This window comes from Myotis myotis, unplaced genomic scaffold, assembly GCF_014108235.1.
Source record: "Myotis myotis isolate mMyoMyo1 unplaced genomic scaffold, mMyoMyo1.p scaffold_m19_p_3, whole genome shotgun sequence".
Classification (NCBI taxonomy): Eukaryota; Metazoa; Chordata; class Mammalia; order Chiroptera; family Vespertilionidae; genus Myotis; species Myotis myotis.
In genome coordinates, this window is record NW_023416335.1 from 115416073 (window position 1) to 115440684 (window position 24612).

General features: G+C 40.3%; 1 protein-coding gene and 1 pseudogene across 7 annotated transcripts in view; one reads left to right on the forward strand and one right to left on the reverse strand.

Moving 5' to 3' along the window:
* The window catches only part of LNX2 (ligand of numb-protein X 2), an 88588-nt gene that overhangs the window by 6462 nt on the left and 57514 nt on the right, over positions 1 to 24612 (forward strand). Inside the window, exon 1 of one of the 7 annotated variants that reach the window (XM_036301213.1) lies at positions 2387 to 2510. The exons of the other annotated variants lie outside the window; for them this stretch is intronic. The gene's annotated coding sequence lies outside the window, so the exon portion shown is untranslated. Of the gene's footprint in view, positions 1 to 2386; positions 2511 to 24612 lie in introns of those variants that run through there. 7 annotated transcript variants of the gene reach the window in all.
* Positions 17389 to 17845, reverse strand: LOC118651736 (annotated as a pseudogene).

Here is a 24612-nt window from a genome sequence, read left to right on the forward strand (position 1 = left end):
TCTCTTCAACTTGTTTTTGTGCTGTGCCTGCCAGAAAACATCCCTGATTAACTCTGCTTCTCCTGCTTCTTTCCCTGAGGTGCTTTGGTAGCACCATTAAAAGGCCAGATCTTCGCCCTGGCCGGTGTGGTTCAATTGGTTGAACGTCTTCGAGTGTACTAAGAGGTCACCAGGTCAGGGCACATGACAGGTTGTGGGCTCTCTGCCTAGTAGCGGATGTGGAGGAGGCAGCTGATCCATGTTACTCTTTCTCATAGGTATTTCTCTTTCCCTCTCCCTCTATCTCTAACATCAATAAAAACATATTTAAAAAAAGAAAAGGCCAGACAATGTAGATAATTGGCTCTGAAACAACCAACCATTCCCCCATTCCTCTCAGTCAACTAGTGCTAAGAATACTGGAGTATCCTTATAGAGCTTACAATCTAGAGGAGATAGACATTCATCAAATATTAGCACACATTATAGTTACAAAACATGGTAAGTGCTTTGAAGCAATAGTATGGGCAATGTTGTCCAGTACTAGTCACTAGCACATGTGGCTATTGAAATGTGTCTCATCCCAACTGAGATGTGCTATATGTGTAAAATACACACCAGATTTTGTAGACTTTATATCCCCAAAAGGTAAAATATCTCAATAACTTTTATGTGTGAAGTGATAATATTCTGGATATATTAAGTAAAATAAAATGTTAAAAATCATTCAGTAGTTTTATTTTTTAAAATATGACTACTAGCCTGGCCAGCGTGACTCAGTAGTTGAGCATTGACCTATGAGCCAGGAGGTCATATTTCAACTCAGCCAGGGCACATACTCGGGTTGTGGTCTTGATCCCCAGTGTGGGGCGTGCAGGAGGCAGCTGATCAATGATTCTCTCTCATTATTGATGTTTCTCTCCCTTCCTCTCTGAAATCAGTAAAAATATATATTTTAAAATATGGCTCTTAGAACAATTAAAATGACATGTGGCTCATATTCTATTTCTGTTGACAGTGCTGGCATAGGGTGTTGTCCACAGAGCAGGGTGTCACTGAAACCTTCCCTGAGGAAATTGTGTTTGAACAGATCTATCTGTCTGAGGAGGTGTTGAACAGGTAAATCCTCCTCAGAGGAAGCAGTCAGAGGTGGATGGCACTTTGAGGGAGGGTGAGAAGCTGGTCGGAGAGAGCTGGGAGAGATTGGTCAGGGAGAGGTAGACAGTGCCAGATCATAGAGGCCTTTTTGGCCCTAATAAGGATTTTGTTCATCATCACTCATAGATTATTCCAAACCTTCATCATTTACAGACTCTTTTATCCAACCCTCACTTCTTCTATAGTAATCTGGTCGCTTCATGATCTGGTTTGATTTCTCAGATTTCTGTCCCTCCCCTTCTTAACTTATCTACCAGTATTATCAGTTTCAGATCTGTTGAAGTCTAGCTTATCCACATGTGCCCTTGATCTCATCCTTCAAGGTCTCTTTCAGGAGAGGCTTCATTAATTAATTACCTTCTGTATTTAATCCCTTTCTCCTCACTGGCTTTTTCATATTAGTCTATAAGTACTTTCCAGTCCATTGACCTTGCTGTACCCTCAAGTTACTGTTCTTGAAGTATAACACAATATTTTTAAATTTAATATTTATATTATTTAAAATAGTTTATTAAAGCTGTATTAACAGGTAATCAATATAAAAGTATTAATAAGATATTTGACTTTTTCATATTAAGTATTTGAAATCTGGTTATATATTATACTTATGGCATATCTCAGTACAGGTGCTAAATTGTCAGTGATTAAAGTAAAAAGAATCTTATCAAAATAATTTAACAGAAAAATATTTTTCACTGCTCCAGGTTCTTTTTTTTTTAATGTTTTTTAAAAAAATTTCTTTATTGATTAAGGTATTACATATGTGTCCTTATCCCCCGCCATTGCTCTCCCCACCCCTACCCCCCATCCAGGTTCTTTTTGTTGTGGTAAAAAAGCATGTAACATAGAATTTACCATCTTAACTATTTTTAAGTATATAGCTCAGTGGTGTTAAGTATATTCACATTGTTGTGCAGCAGATCTCCAGAACTTTCTCATCTTGCAAAACTGAAATTCTGTACCTATTAAACAACAACCCCGATTCTCCTTCCCCTTAGTCCCTGGTATTCACCATTCTGCTTTCTATTTCTATGGATTTGATTAATTTAGATACCTCATATAAGTGAAATCATACAGTATTTGTCTTTTTATTTCTGGCTATTTCACTTAGTGTGATGGCCTCAAGGTTTATCTGTGTTGTAGCATGTGACAGGATTTATTTCCTTTGTAAGACTGAATAATATTCTATTGTATTTATACATTGGAATACACATTTTGTTTATCCATTCATCTCTCAATGAACATTTGGATTGCTTCCGCCTCATGGCTATTGTGAATAGTGCTGCTGTGAACATAGCTGTGGAAATTTCTTTGTGAACCTGCTTGAAATTCTTTCCGTTATATACCGAGAAGTGCTTTTGCTGGATCATATGGTAGTTCTTTTTTAAATTTCTTGAGAACCTCTATATTGTTGTCCATGTCAGCTGCATATTTTATAATCTCACTAACAGTGCATAAGGGTTCCAATTTCTCTACATTCTTATAAACACTTGTTATTTCCTGTTGTTGTTTTTCTTTACAGTAGCCATCCTAACAGGTTTGAGGTGATATCTCATTGTAGTTTTGATTTGCATTTATCTGATGATTAGTGATGTTGAGCATCTCCTCATTATGCTTGTGGGCCATTTATATATCATCTTTGGAGAATTTCTCAGTTGTTGGCATATTTTGAAATTGGGTTATTTGATTTTTGTTGTGGATTCATAGGAGTTATTTATATACTAGAGGCCTGGTGCATGAAATTCGTGCATGGATGTGGTCCCTAGGCCAGGCCGTCAATGGAAGTGTGCGCGTCTGGTGTGGAAGGGTAGGTCCCTGCTGACTTCTGGGACCTGGGCAGCAACTGGGCCCCAACGTGCCCCCCTCCGCCTGAGTCCCCACGTGGAGATACGTGAGCGCAGCCGGACGCTGCAGGCCGGGACACAGCGTGGGCCTCTGGGCTGCTCAGTAGCGCCGCATGGAAGGTGGGTGGGCAGCGCACTCTCTCCCGGTTGCCCTCGCAGACCGGCTCCTGTGCGAACCCATGGGAAGCCCAACTGGCCCTTGCTGTCCCGGCGGCTGCAGCCGAGCTCACCCAGAAGAGGCTGTGTGGGTGCAGGGCGGGCTCCTCGCAGGCACCCGTCACCTGAGCGTGGGTGCTTCCCCAGTGCTCGAGCCCTGGTGTCCTGAGGGAGGGTAGCAGGGGGAATGAGAGTGAGCTCGGTGGACACCCCGCATTCTCACCGCACCTCTGTCCCCGTCAACCCTGCCCCCAGGTAGCCGGTGAGAGGTTGCAGCCCCCCCCCTCCCGCCCCCCCCAGGCACCACCATGGGAGGTTCGTTGCCGCCACCTACCCGCAGTTCCCCATCCCAGCCTGGGGCTTAGTCCCAGTCAGGTGAGCAAGGCCTGCCAACCGCTGGTCACCATCTGCGGGGCAATTGGTTGGGGCCAGGCCCCCCCGACCAGCTCCCTCAGCACCTGGGAGCCAGGCGGTCTCCCTGCCCACTGCTGCTGGTGCCCACTGCTGCTGGTGATTGGGCCCCTCACTCACACCTGCCTTGGCCTGACACCACCCATTCACCTGTTCCACGGTCCCGCTCTCATTGGGGCCCATCGGGCTCCACTGCTGCCTGCTGCCAGTGCCGTGTCACTAATGCCCACCTTGTTCCATTCTGCCCCCTGGTGGTCAGCACATGTCATAGTGAGCAGTCGAACTCCTGGTTGAACTCCTGGTCGAGGGGTCAATTTGCATATTAGGCTTTTATTATATAGGATTCTGTATATGAACCCCTTATCAGACATACGATTTACAAGTATTTTTTTCCCATTTGCACTGTGTTGATTGTGTCCTTTGATGTGAAGTTTTAAGTTTGATATAGTCCCATTTGTCTATTTTTGCTTTTGTTACCTATGCTTTTGGTGTCATATCTTTGCTAAATTCAGTGTCATGAAGCTTTACCTCTAGTTTTTCTTCTAGGAGTTTTGTAGTTTCAGGTCCTATGTTTTAGTCTTTAATCAATTTGGGTCCGTTTTTTAATATGGTGTAAGGTAAGGGTGCAAACAAAATATTTTGAACATACTTCTGAGACCTTGCTTATAGGAAACAAAAGGGAAAGATCTGAAATATATAGAATAGTTTTAATTTGGAAGAATTGAGAATAGTGATTAGGCTAGGACACACTTCTCAAATGGTGCTGAATGGGATATTCTAGTGTGAATTTCTCTTTCCTTTTTGTTTCTTATAGTTGTGAGACACCAATATGGGAGCAATCAATAGTCTAGGGCTAGCCGAAGGTAAAAATAAAATGTTTGGGAAGAAGCCAGGTATCAGAGTGCATGTGATTGCATCCTCTACCTCTACTACTAAATATGTATTCCGTGTGGTCAGTAGTTGCCATGCATCCCTTTTAAGACTGTTCTGTCAAGGCTGTTTAATAAGATTTCAAAAGTATCCATAGCAATTAGAACTTATATGAAATATTTATTAACCTCATTAATTTCCCTTATTTTAGGCTTTGTGCTTTCATTATAGATGAGCTATATTAATTGATACTTCAGTAGACTATTTTCAGAGTTTGTTAAAAATAGATACAGTTTTTCTGGATCTCTGACCTACACTTTTTCCAGCTATATAGAGTACATTTGTCAGCACATTTGAATTTTTCTATCCTTTGATGATATATAATCAATAACAATTAGACATTTTCAGGATTTATTCTGAGTCTGGAATTTTTTATGGTAGCTATTTACAGAAACGGCTAAAAATTTTTAATGAATCCATTTTGCAGGATACAGAAAGATGATAAAGTCTACATATTCTTTTTTTTTCTTTTAATCCTCACCCAAGGATATTTTTTCCATTGGTTTTCATACAGAGTGGAAAAGAGGGAAAAGGAGGAGAGAGAGAGAGAGAGAGAGAGAGAGAGAGAGAGAGAGAGAGAGAAACATCATCAATTGATTGCCTCCATGAGCCTGGTCAAAGTACATAACCTTGATCAGGAATCAAACCCGAGACCCTTCAGTCCACAGGCTGACACTCTAACTATTGAGCAACTGGCCAGGGCAAATCTGTATATTCTTAAATATCAAGTTGATTCAAACAAATCAACTTTCTTTTATCCTTTTTTTTTTTTAACAAGCCAGTTTTCAACTACTGTATATTTTGTTAACTTTTTCCCTTATATTATAAAGTTGCTCAGATTATAGTCTTTCTAAAGGAGACAATGTGACTGAATTTTCTTTACTTACAGTTTGGTTTTGCCAGAAGCAGTAAGTTAAACTTGGTGCTGGAAGAAAGAAAAATGTGCCATTAAAAGTAGTTCTTCAAATATTTATTCACAGTACAGTGTTCTTTTTTTAAAATATATTTTTATTGATTTCAGAGAGGAAGGGAGGAGAGTGATAGAAACATCAGTGATGAGAGAATCATTGATTGGCTGCCTCCCACATGCCCCGCTATGGGGATCAAGCCCACAACCCCGGCATGTGCCCTGACCAATAATTAAACTGTGACCTGGTTCACAGGTCAGTGCTCAACCAATGAGCCATGCCAGCTGGGTCACAATACAGTATTCTTTATGTCTTCATAAAGAATTACTCTTTTTTGGTTATTGGACCTTTTGAAAAGAAAATAATCCTATATAATAAAAGCCTAATATGCAAATTGTTCGACTGGGAGTTCATTCAGGAGTTCGACCATTCACTATGATGTGCGCTGACCACCAGGGGGGCGGTGTGGAACATGGCAGATGTTGACGACGCGGCCCTGGCAGCGGGTAGCAGTGGAGGCGCTGCTGGCCCCAATGGGCCCTGACGAGAGTGAGACCACAGTGGGATGGTGGAGCAGGTGAGTGGGTGGCGCCAGGCCAAGGCAGGTGTGAGCGGGGACTTGATTGCCCCACAGATGAGAACCAACTGCAGCAGCAGAGGGCCCGGCTCTGATTGATCATCCCTCAGGTGGGATTGTGGAGCAGGGGAGGGGGCTGCACCAGGCCACAGTGGAATGCCAGGTGGGGGTGCGAGCTGGGGCTGCGAGCCTAGGGGTGTGAGCTGGGGCCCAATCCCTGCAGGCCACCCCGAGGGACGCCACCCTTGCACAAATTCGTGCACTGGGTCTCTAGTTCTGTTAATAAAAAACAAAGAATTATTCTCTATGTATACAAGGATTTATCGAAGGATAGCTTTCTGGAAGATAAAGCCTAGTGTTCTTAAAAATAATTCAATTTTAAAATAATTACATCTCTGTTTTAAAGAGTATTTTTCTGTTTGATAATTCCTAGGAAGCAAGTAACACAGCTGTTTGATTTGCTTTATTACATACATTACCAAATACATGAGAGCATAATGGTACATGTGGTATTTTTTAATAACAGAATTTTTTAAATTATGGAAATAATACATGCTAAATAATAGAAAATTCAGGAAATCCTAAACTATGCAAAGAAATTAAAAATTACAAATAGTCCTACTAGTTATAATTTTTAAAAAATAATTCACTTATTCAACAAATATTTGACTATCTAATCTACTGTGTACCATTCTAGATATTTGGGATATGAAAATGACGTAGAAGTTCTTGTTCTCAGAAAATGAGATGTCAAGATTCCCGTTTCATTACAATTACTATATTTCAATACAAATATTATATTTAAATGATAGAACTTAAGCATAGAGAGTCTTGTGATAAGGCAAAAGTTTATTATTATTATAATTTATAAGTAAAGAATATTCTCGTGTGAAAACAAATTTCAGCATTTTTGTGATTGTGTGGGTCCTGAGAAAGCTAAGTACAGGATTATGTATCTTTTTTCCTTACTGGATATTTACTGATTGTCAATAATGTGACAGGCACAGTTTATATGGTAAAAATATAGCAATGAACTAGATGAAATGGATCCCTGTTCTTAGGGAGTTTACATGCTGGGAGGCAGTAGCAGAGATAAACATTAAACAAGTTAGCCAATTAATAAAGTCTAATGGCCAATACCTGGAAGAAAACAAGATGATATGGTCAGATCTCAAGTCTGTGTGGTGATTAAATCTACAGCTGGTTACCAGAGTTCCTTTCAGCTATTAATAATTTGTTCTCTTCACCAGGGAAATTTTTAACTAATCCTGGCCAAAAGAACACACAGTGTCATCTTTGTTTCTTGCCCTTTTGTACTCTCTTTTGGAGATTTCTTGTTCAGTGAAGAAATAATAAAAGTAGGCAGAAATTAAGAGAAGCAAGGCATATGGAAAATCATTTTGGCTTTTCATGAAGCAGGGAGTTTGTTAAGTTTGTACCAACTTGAGTTTGTACCTGTCAGTATCCCCAAAATACCCAAAATATTCACTCTTTGTATTTCTGAATTAAGAAAAATAAAACCCTACCAGGTCTTATGAGAGGAAACAGGGAAAATAATTTTATTAATCGTTGTGCAATTTTCAGGTGTTGTTTTTTTTAATTTCTCACATCTGTTTAAAAAAATAGCATCTATTGTTACCTTATTAAAAAAAACTCCTGGTTTGATAGTCTTTACAATAGATGTGTAAGACTTGTGTCCTGCTTTCTTTAGTGCATAACAATTTGGAGTGTGACCCATGAATCATCAGTTGAGATTGTGGTACATTTTTAGAAACAAAGAATGTGATAGCAGATTTCCCTTATGCAGCAATAGTGGAAGCAAATACAAGAAAACACAAATTTGTATGTTTGTGTACTGTTGTTATTATGCTGTATGTTAAATTGATTCTTGGAAATGTGTTACAACACTGGACATTCCAATGTGTTTGAATAGAATAGGTATAAACTATGTGTATTTTTTGCAAAAGAGATCCTTATTGTGCAACATTTCTCCAGTTTTTATGGTATGAAGTCACTTTGTAGATAAATATAATATGTAGGTTTGTGATTTACTTAGTTTGGAAACAGAGATGAGGCAATGAAGGTAAAGCATTGTCTTGGGCATACTACTTCATTTTTAGTGCTCCATAAAACTGTTATTATTTTTTATGTAGACTTCTTGTTTGCTTTATTTTCTAATCATGTATGTAGGAACCAAGCGTGGCTACTTTCTACTTCCTACTTTATTTCCTTTTGTCCATGCTCCCACCATGGTATATTCTCATACACATAAAAGTCAATCTGTACAAATAGATAATGAAGAAAAAGTCTTACTCCCACTTCTTTACCCTAAACATCCAGTTCCTCCAGAGTTGACTGCTGTTAGGAGTTTATTGTATTTCCTTTAGGCATAATTTGTGCATATGAACTCAGGGGTATATCTGTATAGAGAGATATTTTGAAACACATACTGCTCTGATGTGCTCAAGATGTATTTAATTTGCCAGTATTTTTGAAATTTAACTTGGTCACCTTCTGTTCGCTGATCTCACCTGAATTATATTACCTTAAAAAAATATTTATCTCTTGAAGAACACATAAACATACCTTGCAGAGGTTTTCTTTGTTGGATGTGATTATATTATTTGAACTTTTTAAAAACATATAAATCATGACCCTGTTGATTATTCCTTTTTAAAGGGAATTCTGAACATAATAAAAATTAATTTAGTCATCTTTATTATAACCTAAGAGAAAAATGGAACATTTCCTTGGTTACTTTGATCTAGCAAATATAGTACAATCATGGGAGAATATCTGTTTGGAAATTTTAAATTTTGCTAAAAAAGCTTGGTTTTTAAGGAGTATTATAGTACAAATTATACTGCATTAAAAATTACTTAGTTTAACAAGCCTGTTTGCTATTTGGAAGTATCTTGGTCCATCAGTTCTACAGATTGTACCTTTACAGTATTAATGTTTGTGGTAGGTATTTTTAGAATACCTTCATTTTGAGAAGGATTGATTGCATTCCTTTTCTTCTAAAAGGGGGAGAGGGAAAGGCACTTTTTTCCTTGATTCCAATTAGAATATGATGTTAGATGTGGAGGGGGAGAAAAGGTAAATTGTTCTCAGTAATTTATGACTATCATCCTATAAAGATTTTAAATTTTCACTGTTGTACTGCCTGCCTTTTGGTTTTGAACTGTAGATGACAAAATTATAGAACTGTCAATATTAATCATTGTAGTAACTACCATTTGAGTGATTACTCTGTGGATTCACTCTACTAGGAGCTTTAAGTTTCATTTAGCAGTGTATTGCCATGGTAATCCTGTGAGGTCAGTACTTCGCATTTCAGGAAATGGAAGTTCATAAAGTTTCAGAGATAATAAACAGTTTGGACAAAGTATAATAGCTACCTATGATTAGAAGTCAGACCTATTTGCTCTAAAAGCCATTACTCTTTACTGAGTGGTTTCTATGAAAAGATAAAGTTCTGATAGAACCTTAATTGTTTCATTCCTTCTTGCTGAAAAGGACTTTAAAGATCATTTCAGTTTAAACCACATAGTTGACCAACAAAGAGGCAGGTTCCTTGTGTAAAAGGCAATTATTTTCTAGGGCTCATAGTAAAATGGTTTAAAAAAAAATACAACTCAGTGGGATTGTTTCTTGATAATGCAATGAATGATTTTAGAGAAACCGTGCTTTTAATCATAAAGTCTGAACAGGAAAAGCTGATTGCTTGCCACACCTGTCTTCCTGCCTACCTATCATATGACCATCCTTTATCTCTATCTTTATTAAAACTGGAGAAAGGACTAGTTGTGTTCTTAACACAATGCTTTAGCTTCTTGTTTGTTTAATTTTGGTTAGTGGTCTTAGAGCTTAAGTGGTGGAATGTTTGAAAGGGTAAAGGGGTTTAAGAGTAATTGCTTCTTGGTGTTCCAGTCAAGATGGTTGAGTAGGTAAGTGCTGTGTTTACCTCCTCCCATGATGTCATCAAAAGTACAGCTAAATTACAGAACACTCAACCTGGAGAACCATGTAAAGACTAGCTGAACAGAACTTCTATAACTAAGGATATAAAGTAGAGGCCAGTTTGAGACCTATAAGAGGGATGGAGACACGAAACAGGCTGGCCACATACCCACGTGTAGTGATTGAGAATCGAGAGTACTATCTTGTCTATATGGGTGCCCCCTTAAGGAGCGAGGGGTTGCAGCTCCACACCCCAGGGCTCCAGAGACAGCAGCTGGCTATGAAAATCAGTAAGGATTCTGTCCCCATGAGATGGAGTATTGCTGAACATCCAGGTGTCCTCTTAAAGGACCCATGCACAGGCTCGCTCACAGGCTCTTGCACTGGGCTCCAGTGAAGGAAAAGCAGCTTGAAAGGCACCAGAGGCAGAGCACAGGTAGCAGATGACCTTGGCCTGCACTGGAGTCCCTTCCAAGAGGCCCCAGAATCAACACACCTGGTAGCCAGTCTCAGAGCACAATAGAACACGACCTAATCAGCTCCATGAATGGCATACCCAAGGTCTTGCTGGGCACCAGAGCCCCACTGGGGTGAATCCCACTCTGTAGGGTCACCTCACACTGTGGTTGTGGCCAGTCTTCACAGCCAGTTAGCTTGAGGATCATCCCTACTCACTGATTAGCAAACAGCTATCAAGGCTTAACTGCAGTAAGAGGGCATGCACAATCCACGCAAGGGACACTCCTGGAGCACTGGACTCAGGTGGCTAAAGAGGGTCACTGGGTCCCTTATGTAGAAAGCTACCCTGCCAAGACCAGGAGACATAGCAGATCTACCTAATACATAGAAGCAAATACAGAGAGGCAGCCAAAGTGAGGAGACAAACATGTCCCAAATTAAAGAAGCAGAGAAAACTCCAGAAAAAAGAACTGAATAAATGGAAGCAAGCAATCTACCAGATACAGAGTTCAAAGCATTGGTTATAAGGCTTCTCAAGGAACATAGAGAAAGAACTTCAGCAAAGAGAAAGTAAGCATAGAAAAGGACATAGAACCCTAGCCAGTTTTGCTCAGTAGCCGGTTTGGCTCTCTTACATGGATGCTTCTCTCTCTGTGTCTCTCCCCTTTCCTTCCACTCTCTAAAAAAATCAATGGGAAAATAGCCTCAGATGAGGATTAACAAAAACAAAAAGCAATAAAAGAACATAGAAACCATAAAAAAGAACCAGTCAGACATAAAGAATACACTAGAAGGAATCAGAGTAGAATAGATGAAGCAGAGGGATGGAATCAGTGATATGGAAGATACCAGGTGTACCAGTTAATAATGCGGATTTTTTTCAATAGATGGAGTTACACATATGTTGATATATATGCGATTTTATATGTATGCTATTTTGTTGTATTGACAGCAAGCTTCAAAACTTCATGTGTAAATTTTCTGAAGGTGTTAACATCATAGATATTTGTTAAAAAAATATATTTTATTGATTTTTTACAGAGAGGAAGGGAGAGGGATAGAGAGTTAGAAACATCGATGAGAGAGAAACATCGATCAGCTGCCTCCTGCACACCCCCTACTGGGGATGTGCCCGCAACCAAGGTACATGCCCTTGACCGGAATAGAACTTTGGATCTTTTAGTCCACGGGCCAATGCTCTATCCACTGAGCCAAACCGGTTAGGGCACATCATACATATTTTTACGCTTAAATATGTCAAATTTCATGTCAAAAAAAAGCATTTGCGGGAAGTTTTAATTCATTATTTTGAAGAAAACTGCTGCTGAAAGTTATCGTATACTTCGGGAAGCTTATGATGAACATGCTCCATCTCAAGATCCTTCTGAACGCTGCTTTAAACGCTTTAAAAGTGATGATTTCGATGTGAAAGACGAATGTCCAGGTCAACCAAAAAAGTTTGAAGACTAATAATTACAAGCATTATTTGATGAAGATGTGTATCAAACTCAAAAACAACTTGCAGAAAGATTAAACGTTGCTCAGCAAACAATTTCTGATTGTTTACAAGCAATGGGAAAGATTTTAAAGGAAGGAAAATGGGTGCCACATCAACTGAATGAAAGACAAATGGAAAACCGAAAAGTCATCAGTAAAATGTTGCTTCAACGACACGAAAGTCTTTTTTGCATCGAATTGTGACTGGCGATGAAAAGTGGGTTTATTTTGAGAATCCCAAAAGCCCAAAGTCATGGGTTGATCCAAGTCAACCGTCAACATCGACTGCAAGGCCAAATCGCTTCGTAAAGAAGACAATGCTCCGCGTTTGGTGGGATCAGGAAGGTGGGGTGTATTATGAGCTTCTAAAACCAGGTGAAACCATTAATACTGATCGCTACTGACAACAAATAATCAATTTGAACCACGCTTTGATCATGAAACAACCAGAATGGGCCAGAAGACATGACAAAGTAATTTTGCTTCATGATGATGCACCATCACACACTTCAAAACCAGTTAAAGACTCATTAAAAGATCTTGCCTGCGAAGTATTAACTCACCCGCTGTATTCACCAGACCTTGCTCCTTCAGATTACCACTTGTTCTGATCGATGGCACACGAACTTTCTGAGCAGCACTTCAAAACGTACGAAGAAGTGGAAAATTGGGTCTCTGAATGGTTTGCCTCAAAGAAAGAAAAGTTCTATTGGGACAGTATCCACAAATTACCTGAAAGATGGGGGAGATGTGTAGCTAACAATGGACATTACTTTGAATAAAGCACTTTTGATGTTTCTCTTGAAATTATCGTGCTTTCTTTGATTACAAAATCCACACTATTAACCGGTATACCTGGTAATGTAGTGGGGAACAATCAGAACAGCAAAAGGAAAAAAGAATGTTAAAAAAAATGATGCCCTGGCTGGTTTGGCTCAATGGATAGAGCGTCGGCCTGGGGACTGAAGGGTCCCGGGTTCGTTCCAGCCAAGGGCACATGCCTGGGTTGCAGGCTCGATTCCCAGTGGGGGGGGGCGTGCAGGAGGCAGACGATCAATGATTATCCCTCATCATTGATGTTTCTCTCTCTCCCCCCCTTTCCCTTCCTCTCTAAAATCAATAAAATATATTTTTTTAAAAAAATGAGGAAGGTTAAGAGGCCTCTGGGACACCATTAAGCATACCAAAATTTGCCTATAGGAGTACCAGAAGGCAAGGACAGAGAGCCAGGGTTTTGAAAATCTATTTGATGAAATAATGACTGAAAACTTCCATAACCTGGTAAAGAAAATAGACACACATCCCAGGAAGTGCAGAGTCACCAACCAGGAGAACCCAAAGTGATCCACACTAAGACTAGCATAATTAAAATACCAAAGGTTAAAGACAAACCTTTATTTTTAATCCTCACCTGAGGATAAGTTTGTATTGATTTGAGAGAGAAAGGAAGGGGCAGGGAGAGAGAGAAACATTGATGTGAGAAACATTGATTGGTTACCTCCTGTATACATTCCAACTTGGAATAAAACCTGAAACCTAGGTACGTGCCTGACAGGGAATCAAACCTACAACCTTTGGTGTACAACATGATGCTCCAACCAACTGAACCACCTGGCCAGGGCCAAAGAGAGAATCTTAAAAGAACAAGAGACACCTGGCAAGTGTGGCTCAGTTGGTGAGCATTGTCCTATGCACCAAGAGGTCGCTGGTTCAATTTCCAGTCAGGGCATTGCCTGGGTTGTGGACTCGGTCCCCAGTAGGGGGTGTGAAGGAGGCAGCTGATTGATGTTTCTCTCATCAGTCTTTCCATCTCACTCCCTCTCCCTTCTTCTCTCTCTAAAATCATAGTAAAAACATTTTCAAAAGAAAAAGCAATAAGTGAAAAGCAGTTAGTTACCTATAAGACAGCACCCATAAAACTGCCAGTTGATATCTCAACAGAAACTTTGCACAGTAGAAAATGGTTGACATGAAATATTTAAAGTGATGAAAAGCAAGGACCTTCAACCATCATTACTCTACCCAGCAAAGATTTAAGATTGAAGGAGAGATAAAGAGCTTCCTAGACAAGAAAACAGTATTACAAAAATGTTAAAGGGAATTCTTTCAGAAGAGCCCAGCTAGTGTAGCTCAGTGGTTGAGTGTTGACCTATGAACTAGGAGATTACTGGTTCAATTCCAGGTCAGGGTATGTGCCTGGGTTGTGGGTTTGAACCCCAGTAGATGCCGTGCAGGAGGCAGCTGTTTGATGATTCTCTCTCATCATCAGTGTTTCTATCTATCTCTTCCTCTCCCTGAAATCAATAAAAACATATTTTTTTAAAAAAAAAGAAGAAAATATATAAATAAGGAACTGACAACTACATACCTGTCAGTAATCACCTTAAATGTGAATGGATTAGACGTTCCCATCAAAAGACATAGGATGATTGACTGGATAAGAAAACAAGACCTATACATATGCTGTCTACAAGAAACCTATTTCAGATTGAAAGACACACAGAGACTGAAAGTAAAGGAATGGGAAAAGATATTTCATGCAAATGGAAACAAACAACAAAAAACCTAAGGGTAGCAATACTTACACAAAATAGGCTTTAAAACAAAGGCTGTAACAAGAGACAGAGAATGAAGCTACATGATAATATAGGGCTAAATCCCTTATAAACATTTACCCAACCTAGGCATACCTAAATTCATAAAGTAAATATTGACAGACTTAAAGGGATATATCAACAGTAATACAATAATTGCAGGGGACTTTAACACCCTGTTGACATCAAAGGATAGAACATCCAGGCAAATAAGCAACAAGGAAAGAGCAGCCTTAAGTGATATATTAGACAACTAGAGGCCCGGTGCACAAAAATTTGTGCACTCGGGGGGAAGGTGGGGTCCCTCAGCCCGGCCTATGCCCTCTCACAGTCTGGGACCCCCTCGGGAGATAACGCCCTGCTGGCTTAGGCCTGCTCTCGGGTGGCAGAGGGCAGGCCCAATCCCTAGGTGCAGCCCCTGGTCGGGCTCAGAGCAGGGCCGATTGGGGAGTTGGGGCGCCTTCCCCTGTCATGCACAGAGCAAGGCAGATTGGGAGGTTGCGATGCCACCCTCAGTCACGCTCAGGGTAGGGCTGATTGGGGGGTTGGGGCACCGCCCCCTGTCACACTCAAGGCAGGGTCGATGGGGAGGTTGCAGCGCCACCCACTGACACGCACAGAGCAGGGCCTATCCGGGGGTTGGGGCGCTGCCCCCTGTCACGCACAGAGCAGGGCCCATCAGGGGGGTTGGGGCTCCTTACCCTGTCACGCACAGAGCAGGGTCGATCAGGAGGTTGGGGAGCTCCCCCCTGTCACGCACATAGTAAGGCCGATAGGGGAGTTGGGGCACCGCCCCGTCACACACAGAGCAGGGCGGATCAGGGGGTTGGGCGCCGCCCTCTATCACCCACAGAGCAGGGCTGATCAGGGGGTTGGGGCACTGCCACTGTCACACTCAGGGCAGGGCCGATGGGGAGGTTATGGCTCTACCCCATCACACACAGAGCAGGGTCCGTGGAGGTGGGGGGGTTTGGGGTGCCGCCCTCTATCACCCACAGAGCAGGGCCGATCAGGGGGTTGGGGCGCCGCCACTCTCACACTCAGGGCAGGGCCGATGGGAGGTTATGGCTCTACCCTGTCACAAACAGAGCAGGGCCCGTGGGGGGGGGGGGGTCGTTGGGGCACCGCACCCTGTCACACACAGAGCCGCAGAGCGATCAGGGGTTTGGGGAGCTCCCCCGTATCAGGCACAGAACAGGGCTGATCAGGAGGTTGGGGCGCCTTCCCTTGTCACGAACAGAGCAGGGCGGATAGGGAGGTTGTGGCCCCGCCCCCTGTCACACACAGAGCCGCAGGGCGATCAGGGGGTTTGGGCGCTGCCCCCTGTCACGCTGATCCTGGTGCCGGGAGGCCTCTCGGCTCCGCTGATCCCGGTGCTGGGAAGCATATTACCCTTTTACTATATAGGATAGAGGCCTGGTGCATGGGTGGTGCTGGCTGGTTTGCACTGAAGGGTGTCCTGGATCAGGGTGGGGGTCCCCACTGGGGTGCCTGGCCAGTCTGGGTGAGGGGCTGAGGGCTGAAGCTCCCAACTGCTCCTTTTTTTTTTTTTTTTTTTTTTTTATTCTGGGCCAGCTTTAGCTCTGGCTCCAGCTCTGAGGCCTCTGCTGCTGAAAGCAGGTATCTGGTTTGTTTGGATTCTATAATCAAAACAATGTATAACTCCAGCTCTGAGATCCCGGCTCGCTGAAAGCATGTTTCTGGAGTTTTGTTTAGCTTCTATATTTGTTACAATGTTTCAAACTGCAGGCTCAGAGGCCAGCAAGGCAGGCGGGGAACGTTGGTTTCCTCCGTCACTGAAGCAAGCAAGCCTCATGTGAGTTTCAAGCTGCCTGGCTGCCGTCTTGGCTGGCAGTTAATTTGCATATCACCCGGATTAGCCAATGGGAAGGGTAGCGGTCGTACGCTAATTACCATGTTTCTCTTTTATTAGATAGGATATGTATTTAATTGATATTTTAATAGCACTTCACACCAAAGCATCAGAATATGCATTCTTTTCAAGTGCACATGGAACATTTTCTAGTATAGACTACAAAACTAGTCTCTATAAATTTAAGAAGATTGAAATTATATCAAGCATCTTCTTCAACCACAATTAGAAATCAGTTACAAGAAGAAAATGAAAACACACAAATACTTGGAGTCTAAGTAACATGCTACTAAATAATGAATGGGTTCATAGTGAGATCAAGGAAGAAATCGATGAGGTCAAGGAAGAAATGCAAAGAGACAAAAATGAAACACAACTCAAAATCTATGGTGAACAATGAAAGCAGTTATAAGAGCGAAATTAATAGCATTACAATCCTACCTCAAGAAACAAGAAAAATCTCAAACAACCTAACTTTACACTTAAAGGAGCTAGAAAAAGAACAACAAACAAAGGCCAAAATGAGTAGAAGGAAATATCAGAGTGTGAATAAATGAAATAGAGTCTAAAAATGATAAAAGATCAATGAAACTGAGAGCTGGTTCTTTGAAAAGATAAAATTAATAAACCTTTAACCAAATTCATCAAGAGAAAAAAAAGAGGACACAAATAATGTCAGAAACGAAAGAGGAGAAGTGAATACTGAAACAAATACAAAGGATTATAAGAAATACTATGAATAGTTATATGCCAACAAATTGGACAATCTGGAAGAAATGCATAAATTCTGGAAACGTACACTCTTCCAAACTGAATCAAGAAGAAACAGAAAATCTGAATAGACTGATAACTAACGAAATAAAAAATTCCCAGTAAACAAAAGTTCTGAACCAGATGGCTTCACAGGTGAATTTTGCCAAACATTCAAAGAAGAATTAATATCTGTCCTTAAACTGTTCCAAAAAAATGCAAGAGAAGGGATGGCTCCTAAGGTCATATTTTTAGGTATATAAACTATTAACATACAAGGCCTATAGATTTATTTCTTCTTGGACACACCCACAGTGCAGCCCCAGCATCCCATGGCCTTGGTGTGCTGGCTTTGAACATGAAGACCACAGAAGTGGTGCAGCCTTATGTGGGCCTGAATTTTCTTCAGCTGCTCCAGGTCTTCATGAAGTTTGTTGTCCAGACCGTTGGCAAAGACTTGGCTTTATTTTCTGTCCTTCACATCCTTCTGTCCAAGAACCAGTCTAGAATCTGGTACTGATGTGGATTCTGTGGATAATGGTGATCACACATTCCTTCTCATCCTCTCTGAGCTTTCCTGCCCTGTTGGTGAGATTGATGTCTGCTTTCCTCAACACCACATGAACATATCTTTGCCCCATATCCTTAATTTCAGTGATAATAAACTCTGTTTTCCTGTGTCCATCAATATTGGTGTTGAATACTCACAAAATGTGCTGGAACTTCTCAGGAATCACTAGAGACATGGCAGCAGCAGCATGTTAGGCCTCCTGTGAAGGAGTACCCTGATTCTAAAACCTGACAAAGACATTACAAAAAAAGAAAATTATAGGCCAATCTCTCTGATGAACACGGATGCAAATATCTCCACAAAATATTAACAAACCAAACCCAGAAATACATTAAGAGGATCATACACTGTAATCTAGTGAAATTTATTCCTGGGATGCAAAGTTGGTTTAATATCCACAAATTAATTAAGGTGATACACTACATAAACAAATGATGAAAATCATATGATCATATCAGTAGATGCAGAAAAAGCATTTGACAATATCCAGTGTCCATTTATGATAAAAACTCTCACAAAATGTAACAGAGGGAAGATACCTCAACATAATAAAGGCCTTTTATGACAAACTCACAGCTAACTTCATACTCAGTAGGGAAAAGCTAAAAGCATTTTCTTTAAGATTAGAAACAAGGATGCCTACTTATGCCACTTTTATTTAACATAATACTAGAAGTCTTAGCCACAGCCATCAGACAAGAAAAATATATAAGGACATCCAAATTGGTAAGGAAGAAGTTAAACTGTCATAATTTGCCGGTAACATGATACTATATAGAGAGAAGTCTAAAGATTCCTCTAAAAAGCAACTAGAACTGATAAATGAATCCCGTAAAGTAGCAGAATACAAAACTAATATATAGAAATTGGTCACATTTTTATGCACCTATAACAAACTATCAGAAATTAAGAAAACAGTCATATACGATACAATGGCATTTTTCACAGAACTAGAACAAATAATTCTAAAATTTATATGGAACCACAAAAGACTCCAAATAGCCAAAGCAATCTTTAGAAAGAAGAACAAAGTTGGAGGTATCATGCTACTTTTTACCAAACTGTACTATAAGGCTAAAGTATTTAAAATGGTATGCAAACAGACACATCAATGGAACAGAATAAAGAGCCCAGAAATAAACCCATACCTGTATGGTCAATTAATCTATGACAAAGGAGGCCAGAACATACAGGGGGAGGGGGGGCAAAAGTAGGTCTCTGCTAAAGTGTGTTTGAGTATAGCAAGTAGGCTACAAGAATGTGTCAATAATGAAGATAGGCAATTTGAGCACTTATGAGATTGTACCTAAGTACACTGTGCCATTGTGACATTATTTTTAGTAATAAAGCTATTGTAATAATAACATGCATGTCTTTATCCATATAAACAACTGTAACCCTATTTTTGTCAACCCTGTACAGTGGGGTAAAGACATCTATTCAACAAATGGTGTTGGGATAACTGAACAGATACATGCAAAGAAATGAAACTAGACCACCTTCTTATACCATATACAAGAGTAAACTCAAAATGGATCAAATAAGTAAATGTAAGATTTGAAACCATAAAACTCCTAGAAGAAAACACAGGCAGTAAACTCTGTGACATTACTCTTAGTAATATTTTTGTTCATATAGTTCCTTGGGCAAGAGAAACAAAAAAATAACCAAATGAGACTACATCAAGCTGAAATGTTTTTGCACAGCAAAAGAAACCATCAACAAAGTGAAAAGACATCCAATTGATTGGGAGGAGATATTGGCCAATGATACATCTGGTAATGGGTTAATATTCAAATTTCATAAAGAACTCATACAAATCAACAACAACAAAAAACATGCCAGAGGACTTGAATAGATATTCTTCAAAGAGAACATACAGATAGGCAATGGACATATGGAAAGATGTTGAACATCACTAATCATCAGAGAAATGTAAATTAATACCACATTCAGATATCATCTCACACCTGTCAGAATGGCTATCATGAATAAATCAACATAACAACAAGTATTAGCAAGAATGTAGGAAAAGGGAACCCTTATATATTGTTGTTGGGATTGCAAATTTGTGCAGCCACTATGGAAAACTTTATGGAGGTACCTCAAAAAATTAAAAATAGAACTACTTGGGTGTCTGTCTAAAGAAGAAATCTAAAACACTAATTAGAAAAGATATATGCATCTCTTGTGTTCATTTACAATAGCCAAGATATGGAAGCAACCTAAGTTCTCATCAATAGATGATTGGATAAAGATGAAGTGGTATATATATACAATGGAATATTACTCGGCCATAAAGAAAGAATGAAATCTTACCATTTGCAGTAACATGGATGGACCTAGAAGGTATTATACTAAGTAAAATAAGTCAGACAGAGAAAGACAAATCTCATATGATTTTATTTTTATGTGGAATCTAAACAATATAAATGGACAAACTGACTGATAGATGAAGAACAAACTGATGGTTGCAATATGGGATGGGGGAGGGGCTGGGTGAAAAATGAGGAAGTAAGAAGTACAATTGGTAGTTACAAAATAAGTCAAGAGATTTAAAGTAGAGCCTAGGGAATATAGGCAATAATATTGTAATAACTATGTATCATGCCAGGTGGGTACTAGATTTATGAGGGGGATCACTTTATAAATTATGTAAATGTCTAACCACTTTCTGTACAACTGAAACTAATATAAAATAACTAGAGGCCCGGTGCACAAAATTTGTGCACTCGGGGAGGGGAGGAGGTCCCTCAGTCTGGCCTGCACCCTCTCACAGTTTGGGAGCCCTCGGGAGATGTCCGACTGACAGCTTAGACCAGCCATGGGCAAACTACGGCCCGCGGGCCGGATCCGGCCCACTTGAAATGAATAAAACTAAAAAAAAGAAAGACCGCACCCTTTTATGTAATGATGTTTACTTTGAATTTATATTAGTTCACACAAACACTCCATCCATGCTTTTGTTCCAGCCCTCCGGTTCAGTTTAAGAACCCATTGTGGCCCTCAAGTCAAAAAGTTTGCCCACCCCTGGCTTAGACCCACTCCCCAGGAGCAGGCCTAAGCCGGCAGTCGGACATCCTTAGTGCTGCTGCGGAGGTGGGAGAGGCTCCTGCCACTGCCACTGTGCTCGCCAGACATCAACCCAGCTCAGGGCTTCTGGCTAAGCAGTGCTAACTCTATGGGAGTGCACTGACCACCAGGGGGCAGCTCCTGCATTGAGAGTCTGCCCCCTAGTGGTTAGTGCATGTCATAGCGACCAATGGTTCCACCATTCAGTCGATTTACATATTAGCCTTTTATTATATAGGATAATGAAGGTAAACTAGAAATGAAAAAATAAATATTAAAAAATGTTTTTAGTGATTGCTTCTTTGTTACAGATATGACACCTAAAAATGTGTATATACTTTGACTTTTGTAATGAGCTATCAGCAAGAACTTTGATTTGATTTAACCCTTTTTATAATGATACTTGTTTAGTGAGATGATTACCTGCATGGTTTTTGTATTTATTTATTTAATTTTTTTTATTGATTTCAGAGAGGAAGGGAGGGGGAGAGAGAGATAGAAACATCAATGATGAAAAAGAATCATTGATTGGCTGCCTCCTACATGCACCACCACCAGGGATCAAGCCCACAACCCAGGCATGTGCCCTTGACCCAAAATGAATCTGGGAACCTTCATTGCAAAGGCCAACACTCTATCCACTAAGCCAAACTAGCTAGGACTGTATTTATTTTTATGGTGTTTTCTGACAAAGTAGTGTCTCTCCCTCCATTAAAATCTGATAAAAATAGCAATTTAGGAGCAAGCATAAGAAAATGGATTGCTATAAAAAAAAACCTATAACATCGTCTTAGCTGGAGTATTTTTCACTTTGACCCTAGGGGCCTTAGATTTCCTTCTTTCTTTCTTAAAATATTTATCTGTGGAATAATAGTCTGGGTTGCTTGTCTATCTTCTAGGTTTTCAATGAATATCTATTATAAAGTGTTCTACAATTTAACTATTTTCATAACAGAAAATAATGGGCTGACACTCTATCCAATAAGCCAAACCGACTAGGGCAGGCATCTGCTTTTTTGATGTGTGTATGGGGGGCGGGGGTACATTAGTTGCAGTCATTTTCTTTTACTGAGTTAGAGTTAAAGTTTATTACTATATAGTGTAGTGATATTAGGCTAATAAACAGGCAACATTTCTTAGAAATTTATGTCCCAGTCCTGGTATTTGTGTACAAGGACAACTTAAAATAGCTACTTAGGCACTGGCTGCCTCTTGGTATACACTGAGTGTCCAGGTTATTATGACCACCTGACGTTTGTAGACAAATTAGCTATAATTTCACACTGAAGCTGCTAGAGGGCCAGACCATTATAAATAGGGAAGCAGGTTGTTTACCACGACAGTAGGAGTGATTTTTCTCTGAAGATATGGGTAAACAATGTGATTTAACAGTCTTTGAACATGGAATATATATTATTATGAGTGGCCAGATTATTCTGACCACCCATCAGTACTTCGTTGGGCCACCTTTTGCCTTCAATACTGCGGTGATTCTTCTTGACATTGACTCCACAAGATGTTGAAAGGTGATGCGAGGAATCTGACACCATGCCTGATGAATAGCACTGTCCAGTTCTGTGAGATTTGATGGTTGTGGAACTGATGGCTCTTAACTTTGTCCCACAAATGCTCAATTGGATTGAGATCTGGTGATTGTGGGGGCCACCTAAGCAAGGTAAAGTCTCCCTCAAGTTCTTGAAACCACTCCTGCACAATATGAGCACCATGGCATGGTGCATTGTCTTGTTGGAAAAAGCCATCTCCATTGGGATACGCCATCAACATGATAGGATGAACTTGATCAGCAACGATACTTAGGTATGTTGTGCTATTCAGATGTTGTTCCACACGAATTAAAAGGCCCAAATCATGCCAGGAAAACATGCCCCAAACCGTAACACTGCCCCCACCAGCTTGAAGGGTTGTACTCATGCATGTGGGTGCATACTTTCATGCTGTTTCCGCCAGATTCTCACTCTTCCATCTACATGATGCAACTGGAAACGTGATTCATCAGACCACATGACTTTTTTCCAATGCTCGACTGTCCAATCTTTGTGTTCCTGTGTGAATTAGAGACGTTTTATCTTGGTAACTGCAGACAGCAAAGGTGTTCGAACAGGCCTTTGGCTTCCATATGCTATACTATGCAGTGTACAGCTAATTTGCCTACAAACGTCAGGTGATCGTAATAATCTGGCCACTCAAGTTCAAATATATCCCACGTTCAAAGGCTGTTAAATCGCGTTGTTTACCCGTATCTTCAGAAAAAAATCACTTCTGTTGTGGTAAACAACCTGCTTCCCTATTTATAATGGTCTGGCCCTCTAGCACAGCGGTTCTCAACCTGTGGGTCGCGACCCCTTTGGGGGTCGAACGACCCTTTCACAGGGGTTGCCTAAGACCATTGGAAAACACATTTATAATTACGTATTGTTTTTGTGATTAATCACTATGCTTTAATTATGTTTAATTTGTATCAATGAAATTGGGGGTCACCACAACATGAGAAACTGTATTAAAGGGTCGCGGCATTAGGAAGGTTGAGAACCACTGCTCTAGCAACTTCAGCGTGAAATTATAGCTAATTTGCCTACAGACGTCAGGTGGTCATAATAATCTGGCCACTCAGGGTATATAGACAAGTAAGGGACAATGCATAAGAAGAGAAATCTGGCTTTGAAGCTATTCACCTGTTCAAGCACTGCTGGTGGCGTCTGGAAGCCTCTGTGGTTAGTAATTTTTCTTTGTCATCACCAGATAGCTGGCATTTAACTAATTGGGAAATCACCTACTGAGTTCTGTAATGCATTGATTACATTAGGCATACTCTATTAGAACTGGGCACAATATATTCAAGTAGTGACTTACTCATTTCTAGGACAGTCATCTTGCTTTTACAGGCTAATTCAGATGTTGTAATTGTACCAAGGTGTGTTTTTGGTTTTTATTTTAAGGGGTGGCATCATTTGCTATTCTTTCTGTAGAACTTAATTGAAAGACCTTTACTACAATTTCAAAATGGAAAGGTGGAATTTTAGCTAATGTTGGAAAAGGTGATAATATTCTTTGAGTATAGAAAATAGGAATTATATTTTAAAGGGAGACTTTAACGGTATTCTGCTTAACAAATGTCTTTCAGTTCATATTATGGATCCTAAATTATATATTGTTAAGTGAGCCATAAATTGTCGATATTATCAAGTAGTAAGAGATGACCAGAAAGAAAATTTAGTACTTTGCACTAGTTTTCTATGTAACAGTGCTAATATTTGCCAGCATAATTTTTTATAAGACACTAAATGAAAGTATAGTTTCAATCATATGACTTCTAGAAAGTAGTAAAAAGTTTATATAAAAGTTATACATAAAATCTATGCTAATAAAAGTGTAACATGCTAATTAGACCAGGAGACCTTCTAAGAGACCGTCTGGACATCCTTCCATACAAAGCCATTGGTGGTGGGGCCGAGGCAGAGGTGGTTAGGGGTGATCAGGCCAGCGGGGGGGGGGGGGGGGGGGGGAGAGGGGTAGTTGGGGGCAATCAGGCTGGCAGGCAGACTAGTTAGGGGTGATCAGACAGGCAGGCAGGTGAGTGGTAAGGAGCCAGCGGTCCAAGATTGCGAGAGGGATCCCAGATTGGAGAGGGTGCAGGCCAGGCAGAGGGACACCCCCCTTCCCCATGCACAAATTTCATGCACTGGGCCACTAGTGTATTTATAATATTTTAATTTTCCTTAATGCCCTATATTTTATGTAATGCAGTTATTCTTGAGCTATAATAATCTTCTTATAAATAGTTGCAACTCACAAGTAATTAAAATGTTAAGTGATTACATATAATGACTAAGATTTAAAAGGCTGGCAACA